We start from the raw sequence: 6,068 nt of genomic DNA, 5'->3' as shown, positions 1-6,068 counted from the left end.
GCAGTCGACAAGCAGTCGCTCTCCATGCACCCTTCATTTGACTGTTCAGGACAGCTGTCCCCCTAATCTAACACCTCTGTCCATGCAGCAAATGGATCCTGACGTCAATAACCAGCTCTCCCTGCAGTCTGGACAGGAGACCTTAAAATTAACTGTCCCAACCTTTTGTGGGAGTCGGACTATTACAGCACTTTATAAACCAACTGCGGGACAGATTTCAACGATCCCTACAACCCTGTTTATAGTGGTTAACTTGTAAAGACTTCACATCACAGTTCTAGCCTTCAGATGTGTTTCCTTTTCATCACAAAGTACTTAACAATCTTAATTTTTCCAATAAATGGACCAAAACTGTTTGAACACTGCAGTTTGAAAATAAAACTGGTGGTTTGGCCCTTCATCAGCTGTGGGAATATGTCTAAAAACACATTTAGTTAGCTGGGGCACTTCAGAAATTTAGCCCAGCTGGAGGCAGTTTGAACTGAGTCACAAAATCCTTTTAATCCCTTTATTCACGTGAAAAGAGATTTCACAAAAACAATAAATTATAGAATGACTCTCAATTTGGCCCTACTGAGACTCAAGTTAAAAAATAAAAAAAAACACATTCATCTTTATAAAGTACCACTGATTGCATGTAAAAAGGCCATCACACAAACTTGTCCCAAGAATAACCATCCTAGGTCTCATAAATGATTGGAAATAGTGGAGGTTCTAATACTCTGTTCAGTCAAGTCTATAAAAGAATATACTAATTATTTTAGAGTTTAATAGTTAGGTAAGGCTTCTTTATTGTAAGAAATAAAGTTTATCGACATAATCTGCACCATGCTGTGTTTGTTTCAGTCTCAACTGTTGGTTTTTCCTTTCGACTGATCTCCTATATTTTCTCTACTTCCGTAAACACTAACTGAGATGTAAACAACTCTGTCCCCATGGAGCCTGAGTTGGACTAAAGGCCCGTTCACACCGGGACGAATTTCGCCGGCGATTTTCGCCGACGTTTAACGCCTCGTGACTAAACAAAGGGCACCAATGTGAGTGTGCACACCGACGCGAAAAAACGCCACGCGTCAAAGCGTCAAAAAAAAAAAAAAACGCCTCAGGTTCGTTTTTTTTTTTCGATGAGAATGGCGCTTTTGCACACGTGTCTGGAGCTTCTGAAGTTACAGTAAAACACAACTTGGGGGCGCTCAAACACAAAACTGCCTTGCTGAGCACACATACAAGCGAAGAAGATAGACGCCAAGTAGCGTCTACACTGCCGCGAAGAAATAATGACGGACATTCTAAAATATCCCCGAACCAAGCACCAGTTGGAGCTACTGGTGCTTGAAATATTCATGTTTTCTTTGTATGATTCTGACTAGCGTGTAAATACTTGCTCTCTTCTTCTGAGTGAAAAGCGACTTTAAGAAGCATAAAGTTGCGCAGCGCCACCTTGTGTACAGGAGTATTTCTGTTTACATTAAGCACCATCTAATGTCAGGGAATGAAATTGCATGTTCGCTCGGCTCATCGTCAGCGAAAATCGCCTGGGTGTGAACACAAAAAACGTGGCGAAAAACGCTGGCGCATAACGCCTGGCGAATATTCGTCGCGGTGTGTACGGGCCTTTAGAAGTGCCATGACAGCCAGGAGCGACTCTTTACGTTGAAACTTAAAATGAAAAGAAAAAAACATAGTGAGGTTTCGTAGCATGCTGAAAAGACAATCAATCTACAGTACTAACATGACCGGATTTACTTCAGTTGTTTACTTATTCAATAAGTTGTTTATTGTTATTGTAGTTTAAATGAGAGCTCATACACGTTTTTCTCTATAATGTTGTGCTAAGATAGAACTCTGGTCATCAAAGATGCACACTACAATTACTTGCCATTCTTACTCCCATGATAATGGTTGAACAGAAAACAGCACTGACAGTTAAGGTCAGTGATTACAAATCTGCTGAGTTATTTTAAAAAAGAACAATCTGCTTCCTTTCCAAGGTTTTAAAGTAGAACATGGTGAAAAATGATCTTGTCTTTAGACCTTTAGTCTTAAAAAAAGGTAAAATACAACTCTGACAAAGGTGGATAAAGGTGGAAAGATTTCATGTAATCCATGGACACCAGTGAAGATCACAAATCATTGAATAAAAAAGGTTCAGAGCACTGTCTAGTGGGTCTAGATCAGTGTTTTTCAACCAGTGTGCCGTGGGAGATGGTCAGGTGTGCCGTGGGAAATTGATCTCATTGACTGATCTAACAATATTGACCATCTCCAGGATATCAGCTCTGTGTTCATCCAAACAGGCCCTGATAAAACACTGAGATATAAAAGAGTAATATAAAAGAACATAAGACTTTTTTCTTTGTGTTTATTTGATTCTATTATAGACATTTTGATAAAAATGACGGTACCACGATTTAGCCGTAGTGTCAGCTGTTTTTGGAAAAGTCCCGCCCCTCCAATCATTCTTGGAGGCTCAATCACACGTCATCAGTCACGTCACCAATCAGAAGTGGTTAAAGTCTTCACTTCCTCGTTCAGATTCTGCTCATAAAGTCTCTCAGTTCTAACAAAAATACCAGCTAAAGCTCGTCTTTAGCGGTGTAGCTTTCCACAGAATCCGGTATCAGACTGTGGAACAAGTGAACAAAACAATGAAGCTCAGAGACGCGAGTCTGTTTGCGATTGGCAGCTGTTTACACTACATCTCCCATGATGCATTGGGTTAAAGTGACAGCGTCTCAGCACACAATGAGTCTTTCCTATGACGTCTTGAAACCACAACAAAGACACATCAAACAGTTTTTAAATCTTCTAACTTAACTTTTATTACATCTTTTAGAAAGATGTAATAATTTTTTTTTTTTTTTTGGGATGCTGGTGTGCGGCGGGATTTTTGTCAAGGTTAAAGTGTGCCGTGGCTCAAAAAAGGTTGAAAAACACTGATCTAGATGACCGAACTCCCAATGTCAAAGTGCCTTGGATAGCACAAGGGTTATATGAACAGCTTTTTTTTGCTGTTCTTTTGTTTAATCATTTTTTTTACATGCATGTTATTGATTGCTTTTAAAGTTATTCCAAAATGTGACCCAGTTTGACGACTTACTGTCCCGCAGAAGTCCGAGACAGGGAAACAAAAAATAGATTCAAACCAATTTAGCACAAACAGACAGTCATGTGACAGCACATTTTTATGCACATCCTTCGAGGTTGTTGGGTATGTCTTTACATCTTTGCAAAATCCCAACAGACCTGAATGCTTTAGACAGAGACATAAAAAAAGTAAAAGATATGTATCAGAAGTTTTGAACAGGTATCCACACATGCTGATCATCAAATTTGGTAACGATGTTGATACAAAAAACAAACTAAGTTCTTGCTAATAGTTTATTATGAATAAAACCGCAAAATTCACAGAAACACTCAGAGGACAATACATGTTATCAATTTCAATTTAGAATATTAATTTCTCCAGGTAGTTCCTCATTTTTAAGATATAATTATCAATAGTGTTTTCTTTATTTTATGTCGTTTGTTTCTTAAAGGAAAATGCAATTTCCTATTCTCAGATTTCTCTACCTTTGAAAAAAGAATCTGTGAATTATACTTCAAGCTATTAAATCTCCCAGTTGGCAAAAGGATGATGAAAAGTGAACTGTTGATGTTATTTTCAAAAGCATTCTCAATAAAAAGCTTTACTACTCCACAGCAGCAGTTCTCCACACATCATTATCAGCTGTCTCGGGAAGATAGCACATTAGGCAGAACTGTAAATTTGTGGAAATAGTTCCTATGTACATTCAGCTAACCAGACTCACAAAAACAAAAATAAAGAGAGAAAAAAATGGGGGGAGATTTGCATAGATATTACCTATAATGTGAAATGTGTCAGATGCTTTTTGAAGTAGAAGTTTTCATAACAGCTTTTTGTCCAAAACCAACACTGACATGAAAAATCACATGCCTTGCAGGCACTGTTGCAGCTGCTTACAGCAGCTGGTCTCTGTCAGGACGTCAAATACATAAATGAATGTGTCCGTACAGAACATGCAGATCAACATTATTCACAATAGAAAATTACTTTATAAATCTGAAGGACTTACTTATCCTGCTTTCACATCATGCTGCATCATACATGAAAAGAACATAAGTAACATCCATGAGGCGATGACAGCTGCATTGGTCCATGTAAGTATTTTTTATGCACATTGTTTTTAAATATTAACACCATTTGGGTTATGCCAATCAACTGTTTATGAGAACTGGACAGAGTGAATGTGACATCATACACATACATTTAAATTAGAAGATTTAAATTCTTTTTCAACCAAGAAATGACTTATAGTGACTGTTTTTACGATTATATTACTGGTCTTAGTTAGACAGATCAAGAAGGGTTATTCTGATTTAAAAAAAAAGACAAATTTATAGCTGATTATTTCTCAATATAAGTCTATGGTATTTTGGCTTTTTGGAGTTACTTCCTATGTGGAACACATGGAGGAGGGGTTCAGGAGTCCTCATGGTTATGTCCTTCTCTTTGCACTTTGACGTAAACCAGAGTTCCTTTTTAATCAAACCATCTAATTTAATTTTCTAACAATGTATGGATGATATCAGTTGTTTGTTGTTGTTTTGATTGATGCAAATGAATAGCAAAAGAACAAAAAACAAATTAAAACGTCCAAAGGGGGTGTTTTAATTACAGGAAATCAAATTTAAAAATCATCATTTGGAGAAATGAGAGCATTGACACGACATCCAATACTGGATGAACTCTTGACACTTGTAGAAGTACTTCTGCACCGTGTATGTTTTGTGTTCTTGGAATCTGAATTACCTTTTTAAATATTGGACTTTGGATCTGGTGATGTCTGACCTGCCGAGATGGATGCATATTTCAAAAGCAATAAGCACAGAAAACGAAATAAGGAGAGAGCAACACAGCTTGGTCTGCTCCACTTCCGTTATTGGTGGTTCAAAGAGAATTGCAACAACCCACATAAAAAAGCGACATACTGTTTTACAAGTTAAACATTTTAATTTAGATGCAGTAAAGACTTGTAATAACATCTCTCCCTACTGCACCTCCGATTGGAGTCTTAACTAGCAGACGTTTTATTGCCCCACATAAGTGGCCATAATTCCAATTTTATCCTCTTTTCTTTGCAAATGAACAACCGCATTTTCATTTAAATCCTATTATCTGGATGATGCCTCATGTTCAAGTTTTTTTTTATTTCTATTTGTTTGGGTGCATGTTGTTATTGCCCCCAGCTTGCTGTTTTAAGGAGAAGAACAAATTTTTCCTTTGTTTCCAATTTCGTTTGTGATAAAAACTAAAATTTGTCTGGGGAAAATAAAGTTGATTACCCTATGTGTTTAAGCACTACACTGCCATAAATATAGTGGTATATGTGATGTTTAACCCTTGTGCTTGTTATGGTGCCTGTCAGTCTCCTCCCCCTCCCCCTCCTGCTCTGCACCTGACTCCACCAGCTGGGACCTATTCACCTAATCACCTGCTTCAGCTCTTAAGGAGACTCAGCCTCAGTATTCGACGCCAGTTCGTTGCCCCTTATGGTGACTACACCTGGTCTCAGTCTCAGTCTCAGTTCACGTGTTCAAGTCTTGCCTCTTTTCTAACTGATCTTTCCCTGCCTCAGGATTCCAGCCTTCAATTGTCTCCTGTGTGGAAGTCAGTCCGAGCCCTCCAGAAGCCCTGTGAAAACTTCAAGCTCAGTAAAGCCGCTCTACTACCTCCAGCCACGCCACAAGCCACTGTCCTCGCCAGCTTCTTACCAAGCCATCACCATCTCTCCTGGAAAGAAAATAAAATCTCTTCCTTAACTCTCACCTACCATTGTCCTCATTCTGGGTTACAGCATCTGGGTCTGTCCATCCTACAAGTCATGACAGTGCTATCCTATGGGGTCAAGATGACCATTAACGTGTTCTCCCTACCAAGACAAAGGTGGATAAAGGTGGAAAGACTTCATGTAATCCGTGGAAACCAGTGAAGATCACAAATCAAAGAAGAAAAAAGTTCAGCGCTCTGTCTTGTGGGGTCTAAA

General features: G+C 38.6%; 1 long non-coding RNA gene across 1 annotated transcript; it reads left to right on the top strand.

Moving 5' to 3' along the window:
* Positions 1–4,745: 4,745 nt before the first annotated feature.
* LOC110013434 lies at positions 4,746–5,850 on the top strand. The gene is made up of 2 exons (XR_002288550.2): positions 4,746–5,577; positions 5,661–5,850. It is a non-coding gene; the product is annotated as an uncharacterized LOC110013434 (long non-coding RNA).
* The last annotated feature ends 218 nt before the right edge of the window (positions 5,851–6,068 follow it).

This window comes from Oryzias latipes, chromosome 14, assembly GCF_002234675.1.
Source record: "Oryzias latipes chromosome 14, ASM223467v1".
Lineage (NCBI taxonomy): Eukaryota > Metazoa > Chordata > Actinopteri > Beloniformes > Adrianichthyidae > Oryzias > Oryzias latipes.
Note: the sequence above shows the minus strand (reverse complement) of the source record. Positions and strands in the feature narration are given on the sequence as shown.